The following is a 16040-nucleotide window of genomic DNA, read 5'->3' on the forward strand; positions in this document are numbered from 1 at the left end:
GAACTTACATTCTAGTATGTGCTGGAGTGAGATGGAGAGAGGCAGACAATTAATAAACAAAACACATTATATGTCAAGAGGCCGTGAATGTTAAGAAGAAAATTAAAGCCAGAGTACAGGCCCAGGGAGAATTGATGGAAAGGATGTAAGACTGGTAAGATATGGTAAGATTTCACTATTAAGGAAAATACAGACCCAAATAAAGAGAAGCTTTGAGCCTTGTGGACATCTGAGAGAAGAGTAATCCAGGCAACTAGAAAAACAGATGCATAATTTTTTCCAGGAAATAGGGCAGTGTTAAGCAAGGAGATTTGTGTTCTTGAAAGAGTGAGTGAGGGAGAGTGGTAGAAGGTGAGACTAGAGAAGTAGTAAGGGACAGATCATGGGTAAAATGTTGAATTTTACTCTGAGTGCCATGGGAAGCCATTACAGGGTTTTCAAGAAGAGTATCAGATATGACCTACTTATCTTGACTTATAAAAATTATTAAATATACACTTAATTTAAAAATTAAAATATTTGAAATGTATAGAAATACTGAATCACTGTCTTGTGTACCAGGAATAACATAGTGTTGTAGGTCAATTATACTTCAAAAACAAACAAACTCATAGAAAAAAAGATCAGATTTGTGGTTACCAGAGGTGGGGAGGGAGGATGAGGGGAGAGAGAATTGAATGAAAGTGGTCAAAAGGTAAAAGGTACAAACTTGTAGTCATAAGAGAAATGAGCACTAGGGATGTAATGTACAAAATGATAAATATAATTAACACTGTACATTATATATGAACGTTGTTAGGAGAGTAAATCCCAAGAGTTCTCATCATAAGAAACAAATATGGGTGGGGGGGTTCAGAATGGGGAACACATGTAAATTCATGGCTGATTCATATCAACCTATGGCAAGAACCACTACAATATTGTAAAGTAATTAGCCTCCGACTAATATAAACAAATGAAAAAAAAAATTTTTTTATTTCTTTAATTTTGTATCTATATGAGATGATGGATGTTCACTAAACTTATTGTGATAATCATTTCATGATGTATATAAGTCAAATCATTATGCTGTATACCTTAAACTTATATAGTGCTATATGTCAATTATATCTCAATAAAAAGGGGAGAAATATACATATATATATATAAAGAGAGAAAAGAAAAAGAAATAGCATAATAAGTATTTATATACCCATTACCTAGAATAAACAAATATTAACATTATACAATGTTTGCTTCATGTATACTTTATTTGCTGAAGTATTTTAAAGCATAAAAATCATGACATTTTATCCCAGGATACATCATTATAAATCTATTTAAAAAGTAAAACATCTTTTTATATAATTACTATGTGTATTACCATATCTACCAAAACTAACAAGTCTAGTCCTCAGCTGATAATTATATTTCTCTAATTGTCCCCAGAGTTTATTATAGTGGTTTGTTTAAACCAAGATTAAATCTAGGGCCAGGAGAAATATCAATAACCTCAGATATGCAGATGACACCACCCTTATGGCAGAAAGTGAAGAAGAACTAAAGAGCCTCTTGATGAAAGTGAAAGAGAAGAGTGAAAAAGTTGGCTTAAAGCTCAACATTCAGAAAACTAAGATCATGGCATCTGGTCCCATCACTTCATGGCAAATAGATGGGAAACAGTGGCTGACTTTATTTTTCTGGGCTCCAAAATCACTGCAGATAGTGATTGCAGCCATGAAATTAAAAGACGCTTACTCCTTGGAAGGAAACGTATGACCAACCTAGATAGCATATTAAGAAGCAGAGACATTACTTTGCCAACAAAGGTCCGCCTGGTCAAGGCTATGGATTTTCCAGTGGTCATGTATGGATGTGAGAGCTGGACTGTGAAGAAAGCTGAGCACCAAAGAATTGATGCTTTTGAACTGTGGTGTTGGAGAAGACTCTTGAGAGTCCCTTGGACTGCAAGGAGATCCAACCAGTCCATCCTAAAGGAGATCAGTCCTGGGTGTTCATTGGAAGGACTGATGCTGAAGCTGAAACTCCAATATTTTGACCACCTGATGTGAAGAACTGACTCATTGGAAAAGACCCTGATGCTGGGAAAGATTGAGGGCAGGAGGAGAAGGGGACGACAGAGGATGAGATGGTTGGATGGCATCATTGACTCGATGGACATGGGTTTGGGTGGACTCTGGGAGTTGGTGATGGACAGGGAGGCCTGGCGTGCTGCAGTCCACGGGGTCGCAAAGAGTCAGACATGACTGAGTGACTGAACTGAACTGAACTGAAATCCAGGACCATACATTTCCATTAGATTATTAGGCTTCTTACATACCTGTCTAGGTAGAAAGCTCCCCAACCTCCATCCTTTTTTCCCAAGGCATTAACTTCTTGAAGATCCAGAGCCAGTTATCCTGAAGAGTTTTCTCTGATGGTTTTCTTGAGTTATTTAACTTATTCCTTCACCTCCTGTTTTTACAAACTGGACATTAAAAATAATGGCTTGGCTAGATTTGCTTATACTTAAATCACCAAATGATTTATTGGAGAACATGCTTTGGAGTGGAAGGGGGACAAGAAAATTAGTCAGGAGGCTCTGGTAGTAGTCTAGGTAAGAGATGTTGATGGCTTAAGATAGTGGATTTGGTGAGAAATGGTTCCATTCTGTTTATGTTTTGAAGGTAGAACCAACAAAATTTACTGCCAAATGGGATGTAGGGAATGAGAGGAGAGAAGTCCAGGATGATTTCATAGCTTGAAGCTGAGTAACTAGAAAGATGGGGTTGCCATTTACCGAGATGGGGCAGACTGAGGTGGGAGCAGATTCGGGGGTAAGGTACAAAGTTGATATTTGGACATGGTACCATTTATTGGGTTAACTTAAACCTTTGACAGTTCTCCGGCCTTCACCCCCCCCCATATTCAATCATCAATATTTTCTGATTTTACATACCAAACACATCCTGTTCATCTGTATTTTGCTACTGTCATAGCTCAAGTCCTCATCATCTTGCCACTGGACTCATCACAATCTCCAAATTTGGAATCCCTCCATTCCCTCAGCTATGCTGCTGCTGCTAAGTCACTTCAGTCGTGTCCTACTCTGTGCGACCCCATAGACGGCAGCCCACCAGGCCTCTCCATCTCTGGGATTCTCCAGGCAAGAACACTGGAGTGGGTTGCCATTTCCTTCTCCAATGCACAAAGTGAAAGTGAAAGTGAAGTTGCTCAGTCGTGTCCAACTCTGTGCGACCCCATAGAGCGGCAGCCCACCAGGCTCCTCCGTCCATGGGATTTTCCAGGCAAGAGTACTGGAGTGGGTTGCCATTGCCTTCTCCGGCTTCGCCTATAGGTCACCTGAGAAGTCTCTCTGCAAAAGAAAAATCAGCTCATATCACTCTCCATCTTAAAACCCCTAAGTGATGCCTATTCACCTTCAGGCTTGAGGTTTGTATGCGTCACACTAACCTACAAGTCTCTCGAAGATTTGGCTCTAGACTCATCTTTTGTTACTCCTTCATACTCTCCACCCTCTTTTGATTTGCCCACAATGAACTCTTATGTTTCATCAGACAATGCGTGCTGTTTCATATCTCTGGGTCTCTATATCTGCTGTTTTATTCTTCTACTGAGAATGCCCTTCCTCTTTCAAAGGCATGGGCAATATCTGTTTCAAATTAGAATCTTCAGAATCTAGCACATATGACAACTAATTAGGAGGTAGTCACTCATTGCTGACTGTTGAACAGATGTACTTTTGACAAACATACCAGTTACTTTTAAGCTTTATACCACAATTCACAAAGCTGCATATTATCTTTTCTCAGCCAACATCACCATAAATAATCCATAAAAAAATTCTGGATTCTACCTGATATATGTTTTTCATACATGTAATCATACATGTGATTACATGTAATCACTCTAGGTTAGGCACTACAGAATTGGAGCTTTATTATTTCTTTGGATGTCTCTGAATTGTCATTTTGCATCAATTTTTTAAAGTCATACTTTTTAACTCTGAACTTAGAGAAATTAAAACTATGAGGAGTAGACAGGAAGGCACTTTACAAAGTAAAATCATAAGGTGTCATTAGTGTTATTATAATAGTAATTGCCTTCAAATGAAAAAGTCTATCAAGGGCAAAGTGTGAAAATTAATGATTGATTTTTTATTTGTCTTCAGGGCCAATTTGCCATAAACAGCACAGGCTTTGTGATTCATGTCTCTGATTCATGTGAGCTCTCAGCTTGTGGATCCTGTCTTTAATTTAGCACTATATGCGTTACATTTCATTTTCCTTTGGCCAGGACTCACTGGGCCTTGGACTGCTAAATGAGCGCCAACTCACCTTCCAGGAAGCCAATTACCCAGAGAGGGAGCACTTAGTTGATGTTTATCAGAGTGAGTTATTTTATTTCCCCTTGATTGCTGGGAAACTTTGACTGGAAAGGTGAAGAACTTGTTCTGGCACTTAGAAGAGCACCAAGGCTGTTTCTGGTTCTTTGGTAATCCAGAGCAATATCCAGAATTTGAAGACTGGATTTTCCTTGTGAACAACTGTGGCAGAAGAAACCGAGACATGATTCCTTAAGTGTTTATACTTCCCCGTTGATAAATTCCCAATGCCATAACCCAAAGGAAAAGAAGAGGTTTCTCTTTCAAATACTGAGATTGTATCTTTTTCCTTCCTCTGTAGCATTTTCCCATTCCAGTAACTTCCTGACCTAGCACACACTAAGCCAGTCATTTGAAATGTAAAAATGACTATTTGAAGAATTCTTAAAGAATAAATAATATACAGATGTTATAAGTCACAGATACATGGTTTCATGTCTTCGACAAGCCAGAAGAGCTTAGCACACTGTCAGATTTGCCTGGATTTATCACTGTGGGTGCTGTGTGTTGGGTAAAAGCGTACTGGACTAGGTAGCAGAAGTTCAGGTTGCAGTAACTGTCCTACAAACTAGGTCACTGGATTATCTCACGCAAGTCTTTTCCTTTCCTTGGACCTCCATTTTCCTGAACTGTGAAATGACATTAGAGACATGACCACTCAATGCCCTCCCACGACCTAAGATTCTGTACTCTTTTTCTAGCGTGGATGCAGCCTAGGTCCTCTTTGATGCTCAACTCCAAGGTCCAGCCCAATGAGCTCTCCCTAGCAAGGTATGTGACAGCTATCTGTTAGAATCATTACCTGCGGCCTCTTAAATTAATTCTTCTTTCTCGGAGAGAAATTAGGAGTTGTTAAAAGGAAAAAATCTGCTTTCAAAGTTAATTATACTTCTTTTTTTCTGTTAAATAGAATGGTGATATCTCTCTTTCCTTATCTATCTGAAAAACATAGTAATAAATACCAGCCCAGATACTTCATTTAACTGGTTACTGTAAAATGCCAGTCAGGAAAATTATCCTCTCCAGTGTGCAGTACCAAGTAGAGGGCTGAGATCAAAGTTGGCCCTAAATCAATGTTTGTTAGGTCACTAGGGGAGATATCATTATTTCCATACATTAACTTCAGTATTTCAACAGGAAAATTATACTTTAATAATGAGCACAATCAAATGTAATGAAGCATTTCAGCTTAAAACATGCTTCCCATTGAGATAGAATATTTATGTATTGGATATGTTTTCCAAAAATCACCAGAAACTTTGAGACTCTGACTTTATACCATGCAATCTGGTCAAAAAGACATGTCTTGCTCTGTTTGGAATTTAAAGGAACACTGTAAAGAACTAGAATGGAAGTAGGCCATTTCTATAACAACCAGTTGACCTTCGAAGTGTTTGTGGTTTTAAATTACTACTTGCATTCAGTTATGTTGATATAATGAATTAACAGTTGATTGATTGAATGCTACAGGTGGTTTGCAAATCACCTTGCTTTTTGACAAGACTCAAGCTTCTTCTTCTTTCACATGGTTTAACTTAATTCAAGCTGGTACTTTTTGTTCTCCCCACTTGTATATATGAAGTCAGACAAGTACTAGGCATATAATAGGTGCTCAATAAATATTTGAAATATAAACCAGAGTTACCAGTTGGCCTAGCCTTTAAGTCAGATAAACAGTTCATATCCAGTTATAATGATTACTTATTCTTTTCTTGAATATTTCCAAGCTATTCACTATAGCCATTAAGCTAAGACAATCATAATTAAGTTAACTGCTCACTGCCAAACTTGGTTTCAAATTCTCAACTTCAGGAGGATCAATGAATTAGAGAATTAAAAGGTGTCATGTAGGATAATTGGTTCTTACAGGAAGAGTTACCTCATTGCTTACACAATTAACACAAAAGTAGGTATAATGAAGACTAAGTATTTTTGTGAAGTTAGGTCATTAACAATGGATTAGGAATAGAATCCAATTTCCTCCTCTATCCGTGATATATTGGGCATCACTATTATCCTTTCGGTAATGAGGAAAAGAGTATTACACTTTGTTCCCTTCCTTGGTAACATCCCGATGACTAAGTGGATATTTCAATAGAGGATTAAGGTCAAATTTAAAACTCAGAATGCATTTAAAGTACATATATGCCTTTCCTAGGAAATGGAGGCCTATTTATCCACTACCAGGACCAGTCGAGACTAATGTTGACCACAGGAGTAGGAAAGGAATTTAATAGAGTTCTTTCCTCCTTCTCCACCACGATATTAAAGTTCAAATTTGGAATCCAGTGGTTGGTTAGTCCAATGCTCAACATAATCAAGCCACATTCCCATGTCCTTCTGCTACATTTAACCCACTCCAGTCAACCATCATTACTGTTTATTAATTCTATGGCAGCTCTTCACCACTCTATCTCTGTTCCCACTGGTTGGAGACCAAATAACAAGCGGGTTTTGTCTTCTCCATCCAGAAGTAAGCCTTAATTCAGTGCATAGTGACTCCGAGGGCTCTAATACTGGATTTGTGGACTAGTATGTAAGAGCCTGTCTTTCCCCTGGAAGTGACAGATGATGTTCTGAAATGCTGTGACTTACTGTGAATGCTGTGAAATGCAGAGACTTACTGCCATGAGCTGGAATTGTCACTCATTAGCTTTTAGCACTCCAGTGGTAATTCAGATTGAAATGCAAATAGGAAAAGAGTTTTAAAGGCACAATCAGTTCTTTGGAAACATGCCACCATTTCTTCAAGAGAATTTTATGTTAATTTATTTATTATTTTATTTCCTTAACACTCTCTTACCCAAACTAAAATGTTGCTCTAGAAAAACACCCATTCCATTGGTGAAGTCTTTTACTATTTCTGAAATCACAATAAGTGACATTAAAATATGAAAAACAGGTGCATTCCCTAGACAAGTTTATTGAATTTCCGCATCATTCTGGCTTTCAATTATTCTGAAGATAGCAGGGCCAGAAAAATGATGAACTTTTCATTTTGAATGGCATTCAGCATTGGCTTGATATTTCATAATGAAGCAAAGGTCTTAAAAATATTCCAAAGAGTAAATGGCTAGCAAATGCTTTACTTGTGATGTATTTCATTTTCATGGCCCTCTGTTGGGAAACGGAGTCTTTAAAATAAGGGAAAACTTAAAATTTATTTATCTAACATCTAAGTCTACAATTGTCAAATGGAAGGTAATCAGAATGTGTGTATTAAATATATTGTTTTTCTTGTGCTGGAACTCAAGAGAGTGTGGTACAGTGGGAAAATCAATTAGGAAGTAGACAACTGAGTCCTTGTCTGGATTCTGCCACCCATTAGCTATATAACCAAGAACAAAGGGCTTAACTTCTTAATCTGTGTATCTGCACACTGAACTATTATGGAACTCAGTGAGATATGGAATCATATATGAAAAAAGCTTTGTGAACTGTGGGAAAATATACTAATGAATAGTCACACCTAAGATTTTTGCAAACTGTAGAGTACTGTGTACACAAAGACTTAGAAATCACATTTAATCTTTATACATTACCAATGAGCAGAGATAATTTCAAATGAAAGGAATCCTGAGACAATTACTTTTTTTTTTTACTGTTTCTATTTTTTGAGGTTCCATGTATAGCTAAGAAATATCAAAACATTTTTATAAGAATTGAGGTGCTTTAAATTTTTATGTGTCTTTTGAAACTATGTGAAAAGCCTAAAGAGACCCTGGTTAAATGGCTCTTCTAGATCTCATCTTGGACAGTAAGTCCCCTACATACAAACCTTTGACTTGGAAAGTTTCAAAGATATGAACGTGCGTTTGCATGTCCCATCATGTAAGTTATTTCAGATGTCTGGTGTACATTGTCACGTGCATCCTTTCCAAATGGTTGTGCTTTTGTATACTGTGCAGTACTATATAGAGTGAGTGGAAGTGTTAGTCGTTCAGTCATGTCCAACTCTTTGTGACCTCATGACTCTGTCCATGGAATTCTTCAGGCAAGAATACTGGAGTGGGTTGCCATTCCCTTCTCTGGGGGATCTTCCTGACCCAGAGATCGAACCTGGGTCTCCTGCATTGCAGGCAGATTCTTTACCATTTGAGCTACCAGGGAGACCCGATATATAGAGTACATCAGTGCAGTATCTTTATTTCAAACCCAGGATGTCTGGAAGCAAGCATAAACGCAGGGGTGATGTAGTTGGTACAGTGTAGCCAGTTGTGTTAGCCGGGAACCTAGGCTAACTTTGTTGAGCTTACAAACAAATTGAACTTACAAACACTCTCTTGAGATGGAACTTGTTTGCATGTTAGGGACTTACTGTAATATATCTTGCTAGTGATTTACTATACAGGTATCGTGCCTGGTGCTTTTATCCTACTTACTTTCTCTGTTCAAGTTTCAGAATAGGAGAAATGGAAATTAAAGTTTTCCTTTTTTCACTGTATAAATAGACCATGCACACTATTCCAAGTTTATGGCAGGGGCTAGAAATGCAGAGCAAACTGAAAAGAATGGGAAGCATTTAGTGTCTAGGCAAATATCAAAATATTCCCTTCTTTCCCCTACTATGATTCAGTAAATAGAAGGTTATCCCAGAAACCACTCTGAGGGAGCCCAGTTCCTTCAGAAAAGGCAAAAAAAAAAAAGAAAAATCAAACTAAGAGGGATGATTCAGCCTCAGAGTGGTGTCACATTCAAGAAACCTAAATATAATTCTGAATTTTACTCAAATATTTCAAAAACAATCAAAATGCTATAATTAAGAACCCCCTAAACACCTTTAAAAGCTCCCATTCCCTCCATTTCTTCCATGCCTTCAGCTCCTACAAGCACTCAGAACTCAACAGGAAACCAAGGCTTCATGAGCTCTTCCCTATGCCAAATCCATTTTGCCACATGTCTTAAGGTTGTAAGATAAAGTATGGTGGTGTTTAGTTGCTAAGTCGTGTCCAACTCTTGCAACCCCATGGACTGTAGCCCGCCAGGCTCCTCTGTCCATGAGATTCTCCAGGCAAGAATACTGGAGTGGGTTGTCATTTCCTTCTCCAGGAGATCTTCCCGACCCAGGAATCGAACCTGGGTCTCCTGCACTGCAGGCAGATTCTTTCCAACTGAGCTATAAGGGAAGCCCAAGATAAAATACAGGGGCAGAGTTAAATTGGAATCTCAAATAAACAATGACTCTTTATTGGTATACTACAGCCCATGCAATATTTGGGACAAATATATAGTAAAAAGATTATTTGTTGTTTATCTGAAACTTATATTATTCAAGTATCCTGTATTTTTATTTGCTAAATATGGAAACCCTAACCTGTACCCCAGAAGGGCTACCAGTGCTATGTTCCCACCCACTGGCCCCACTGTACCAACAGACATCAGAGAACCTGGGGGCCCCGTGTCCACTGGTTTGCTCTTGATCACAGTGGACACAAGGACAAAAAGCTGCTTGGGAGGCATTATTCCTCCCTCCTTCTCTCTGCCTTTTTTTTAAACCATAAATTCTCCTCATGGAGAATTTCTGGTGAATAAAATTCTCCTCATTATACATCACAGGAACTGAACTCAGAAGTGTAAGAGAAAATCCCCAAAGACCAAAAGTTAAAACAAAAACAAACACTGATATATAGAGAGCGGAGTAGAAGTTATCAGAGGGGAAGGGGTGGGGAGAGGGTGAAATGGTAAAGGGCATCAACTGCATGGTGACAGATAGAAACTAAATTTTTGGTGGTGAGCACACTGTAATGTATAAAAAAGCAGAAACAGCACTGGGAAGACCCAGAGGAATCGAGTGGAGAGGGAGGTGGGAGGGGGGATCAGGATGGGGAATACATGTAACTCCATGGCTGATTCATGTCAATGTATGACAAAAACCACCACAATATTGTAAAGTAATTAGCCTCCAACTAATAAAAACAAATGGGAAAAAAAAGCAGAAACTGACTTTTGTACACGTTAAACTTACATAATGTTATAGAACACTTTACCTTAATAAAAAATAAATTTAAATTAAAAAAAGAGACCAGCAGTTAAGGAAAATCTTAAATTCATCCAGATACAAATACTACTTGGATAGTTGGTGATATGAAAGGACTATCATTACATTTTTAGGCAAGCTAAAGGTCTTGTGATTGTGTTTTGCAAAAGACATCCTTATATTTTAGACATACATACTAACGTAGTCATAGATAAAATGGTTTGGTGTCTAGGATTTGCCTTAAAATAGGGGGGAGAAAGAATATATGCAGATTTGTTATATTATTTTCTCTACTTCAGCATATGCTTGAATTTTCCCAAAATGTTTCTCAAAACTAAGCCAGTTTATCACCTAAATAGGCTTTCCTTTAGAAGAGGATGCTGGAAACATCTACATCATCTCAGTTCACCAGAGAAGAGAGGCTGCCTGAAGGAAAACAGTGGCTGAGCTGAAACTAATCAGGGCCCAAATCAGTGCCTCTTTTTGGCCATTCCAGTTGGAAAAGGTTCTGATTTATTTGATATTGGAATCTTCAAAATAGACTTTGCAGTAGCCAATCAGAGGCTCGTATACAGAAATCTCCCTCCAGTGCTCATAAAGAGAAAGTACGATTTGGGTGAATGCTTGATGGGTAGAACCTGTTAATGCCAGAGCCTCCCCCAGGCACTAGTATATTTCTCCCAAAGTGTCTGTGGAGTGCTGTGTAGAAACAGTTTCTCATCAAAAGTGGTATTGGCATTGGGCTAGAATCCTAAATTACATCGCTGCTGCCTTAGTCCTCTATTTTTGGGAAGGAAAACCTTTTTGCCATAATGAACATTCAGCAGGAAAGGCAAATCCTGACAGCCTCAGGGACAGTTGTTGTCCTGAACAGAGTAGATCTAGAAACATTTACACGAGCTGCATACGGAAGCCTTCCTCCTCAACTGCATAGGCAAACTTGATTTTATCTGGCTATGGCCCCCTTTCTCTGATTTGCTTGGCCACAGTCCCCCCACAGTTTTGGCAGTTTTTACAGAACAAGAGAAGCACCAACTAAAGAAGGAAAAATTCATCAAATTGAAGTCCAATGAACCAGGTTTTTTTTTTTTTTCATTAAATATGGAATTTTTTTAAAATGCAAATATATTCAAAATACAGTTTTGTATAGACATTGTGGGAGTAGGCAGGGATTTGTTTTCATTCAATTCAACTATAATATTTATTGAATAACACCTACATACTAGGAACTGAGTTCTGGAGTTTTTTTGGAAACAGGCCTTATATACAGAAAAAGATAGTTAATGATAACTTTCAAATTACCAGGTGTCTTCTACAGATTGTATGGAAAGTAAGGGTCCTGAGATTTTACTCATTTTGCTATTTGATTGTCACCTGATTTGGATGGAGTTGGAAGTTTGTTAACAGTCCCGGTAAGTCTGTCAGATTCTTTGCCAACTTGCCTTTGTTTATGGCTACACAGTGTCAGAATTGCTGGATGAAGATTGAAATGCTGACATTTTTATTATTGAGTTCATCAGCCAGATATTATAACTGGAAGTCACACACTGTGGTGATGAGAGCAAAGGACTTGGTGTTCAACATCTGAGCTGGAATTCCCGTTGCACCAACTCACTAGACACTTGTCCTCAGAAGAAATTACTTAAACTTGATGGATCTCAGTTCTCTCAACAACACATGAGGCATAATAATGCAGGCATCATGAGGTTGTTGGGAGGACTCAGTGGCTTTGTAACTGATGCATTTTTGGCTTAGGATTTTTTTTATCTCTTAGTAACAGCTGTTCACTACTTCACCAGTCTAGGATCACATTCTTGTCTTTAGAAGTAAAATTAATGACTTAGCACTCATTTTTTCACCACAAGAACCATTTTTTTCTCCAACACAGGGTTATTTCTATTGGCATAATCCCACTCATTTCTAATAGCTTCCACTTGGCTCTTAACTTGGAAATCTGATATGTCCCCTTGATACTGGAGAAGGCTACCACTGACACCAAAACTTGCTTGCTTTGGGAAGGCCAGCTGGACTATGCCATCATCCCAAGGAGTATGAACCCATACTCAAGAATTACGAAGAGACCAGACACCGCTATTACCACCAAAATATCAGCATTACTACCACCATGTTTTCCATTAGGCCAACCCCACTTCTTTTGAGCACCTCTATAGAACAAGCAAAAGTGCTTGCTCTCATAGATACATTGTTAAAAGTAAACCATCCCACATACTGATTTTTCACCTATTCAGAACTGTGATGGCTTCATTGCTACTACTGCAGTAACTTCCCATGCTCCAGAGAAGGAAGATAAAACAGGAAATTCTCTCCTCTGGAGTTATGATCAGCTATGGTTTTCAACATTTTCACCCATGGTCTGTCTGGGCTTTTTTTTTTTTTTTTTTTTTTTTTTAGTCACACATTCTCAAATAGCCATTAATTCAAAGGCAAGACCAGGAACAGATTCCAACCTCCCAACATACTGTGCCACAAGCAGCCTCTCCTCTCAAAGCAGAATGTAGGCTTAAATGATGATCCTGGATGGCTGGTCCATACTCCATATTCCCCCCATGATGAATTATTCCTTAAGGGACTGTTGGTCTTTGTTCCAGCTCACTGATCTCAGTTGGGACCATATCATCTCAAACATTAAAAATGTCCTAACAACATTTAATTCTCAAAAAGGAAAGACATTGGTATCTCTATCCCGTCTTTTATTTTTGTGGTAAATACACATAACACAAAATATCCCATTTTAACCTTTTGTAAGTGTGCAGTTCAGAGGCATTAAGTACACTCACACTATTCTGCAACTATAGTGCAGTCACCATTATCCCTCTCCAGAATGTTTTCATCTTCCCAAACTGAAACTCTGTACCCATTAAAAAACAATTCCCCATTTCCCTCTCCCCTCAGCCCCTGGTAACCACTATTCTACTCTCTGTCTCTGTAGATTTGACTATTGTAGGTACATCATACAAATGGAATCATACAGCATTTGTATTTTTGTGTCTGTCTTCTGTCACTTAGCATAATGTCTTCAAGGTTCATCCATGTTGTAGCATGTGTCATAATTTCCTTCCTGTTTAAGGCTAAATAATATTCAGTTGTATGTATATACCATATTTTACTTATCCATTCATTCATTGATAGACCTTTGGATTGATCCAACTTTTTGGCTATTTTAAATAATGCTTCTATGAACCTGGGTATACAAATATCTTTTCAAATCCTTGCTAGCAATTCTTTTGGATATATACCCAGAAGTGAAATTGCTGGATCATATTCTCTTTTAAAATTTTTTTGAGGTCCATCCTTCTTCGCCAGGAGTTTTCTTGCCTCCAAAGTAAATCTGCCGGTACTTTCTGTCACTGTTTCTCCTTTAAGATTAGTTCAATGGATGCCTTCTTCCCTTGCTATCTCCAAGTCTCGTGAGGTGCTCCTCCTTGGTGTGCTCCATACGTCTACCTTCTTACTTACTAGACTGGACCGCTGATTTTCTTGCTTTATTCTTCTCCATTCAACCAAGAGCACTGTCAAGACAAAGAATCTCCCTATTTGGCACTACATTCCCAGCTTCCAGTATTTCACCTAACACATAGTGGGTTCTTGGAAAATGACAGGCCCATTTCCACAACCCCAAACATTTATTCAGTCTACTTTTATACCCACCTCCTCACAAGGAATTTATCTATTTGCTTTACCCCAGTGTTTCCTGGAAGTGTTCACTTTTTGAGTTTTCTGCAATATTAATATTTTCCCTACCCTTCCTAGAATATCAAGAAACATTTTGGGGACAATTTGTCCCAGTCTTTAAAGGCTATGTCTAGACATTCTCAAAACTGATCAATTTGTGACTTAGTCAAATGGCAAAGTTAGTCATGTTAATGCAATATATTTTGAGTTTCTAATTTCAAAAATCATAATATGCTCGATTTTAATGAGATCCCAATTTTGTCTCATCTGCCTCTCAGCTGTTAGCCTCCTAGATACAAGGTTAGGCTTGTTTTATTGTCTAGTGAAAATGAAAGCTGACAGCTCTATCCATATTAATCACATTAATGAGAACTTTTGGAACAAGCAGTAACAAGGCAACTCATTCCCTACATCGTGTTGGCATAATGGGCCCAAGGGGCCTTGCCTATTCACCCTGTGTTTCCCCTGCGGTATATAATTAAGAAACTAGCACCAAAAGAAGAATGGGAAAGTTCTGCATCACTCCTAAGTTAAAGTGCAAAATTCTAGATGAGTTCCTTCATTAGGCAAATTTCTTGGAAAACTATAGTCACCATGTTTCAGTCAGCTCACTTTAGCAGTTACAGAGAGCTTTTCTCCAAGCAGCTCCAAAGGGAAATGTAGGTTTATGAGAGACACAAAGCCCCTCAAGCGAGGCAGGAGTCACACAGGTCAGAGGAATTGTGACCAGATGGGAATGAGAGGCAGCAGGGTAGCACACAGAGTTTTCCAACTTTCCCAGGCAAGTTCCCCCACAGAGAGCAGTGTTTAATGTATTGCTTTGAGATCTCATATATTGAATCTTCTAAATTAATGAAAATCTTGCATTCTAGTCAATAACATGTTCATATTTGTTGTGAAATTTCTAAAGGTGTTTTTCCTTTCAAATCTTCATGTATACTTGGGACTGATAGTAGTGATAATAGGGATTCCCAGGTGGCGCTAGTGGTAAAGAATCCACCTGCCAATGCAGGAGACATGAGAGACACAGGTTTGATCCCTGGGTCGGGAAGATCCCCTGGAGGAGGGCATGACAACCCACTCCAGTATTCTTGCCTGGAGAATTCCATGGACAGAGGAGCCTGGTGGGCTATAGTCCATGGGGTAACCGAATTGGAAATGACTGAAGTGACTTAGCACACAAGCAATCACAATATTTGGGCTTATCAGGTGGTGCTAGTGGTAAAGAACCCCCTTGTCAATGCAGGAGACATAAGAGATGTGGGTTCAATCTTTAGCTCAGGAAGGTCCCCTGGAGGGAGGGGATGACTGCCCACTCCAGTGTTCTTGCCTGGAGAATCCCCATGGACAGAGGAGCCTGGCAGACTACAGTCCATGAGGTCACAAAGAGTTGGACAGGAGTGAGCAACTAACACACACACATGCACACACACGCGCACACACACACACAAGTTCACTCATACTTGAATGAATGAGGTCTAATAATGCACGAAGAATATCATCCTAAGTCCTGAATGAACCTCATTTGGTCCAGAGTCCTGCTCCAAAAGGGGGATTCGGATTCATGATCTGACTATAAGTTGGCTGTTCTTGCTGTCAGGATACCATTGTGTTGGCCTTGGGATAACCCTTTTATGTAAAGCAACTGATAGAGTGCCTGGAGGTCAGTCAAGAGAGAGAATTCACACTAGTAATTTGTACATGGAAATGTTAATAGAAAGAATGATGTAATTAGGTAAGCGATAGTTAAATGTAAATGGGGTAAAAGATAATTCCAAGGTGTGCAGAGGTAGCCAGTGCCGAGGGATGTGTGAGTATGAAGAGAACCGAGAAACAGAGACAGACCCCTGCAAGGCTGAGCTGCAGATTTCTTAGGAGACGTGGTGGCTGCCACAGCAATGTGCTGTTCTTCTGTGATAATGAAGAAACTGGGGTGTTGGGGCATGTGCTGGCGAACTGTGAGCGCGGCAGCCACTCCAGTGACAA

This window comes from Odocoileus virginianus, unplaced genomic scaffold (genome assembly GCF_023699985.2).
Source record: "Odocoileus virginianus isolate 20LAN1187 ecotype Illinois unplaced genomic scaffold, Ovbor_1.2 Unplaced_Contig_1, whole genome shotgun sequence".
In the NCBI taxonomy this organism is placed as follows: domain Eukaryota; kingdom Metazoa; phylum Chordata; class Mammalia; order Artiodactyla; family Cervidae; genus Odocoileus; species Odocoileus virginianus.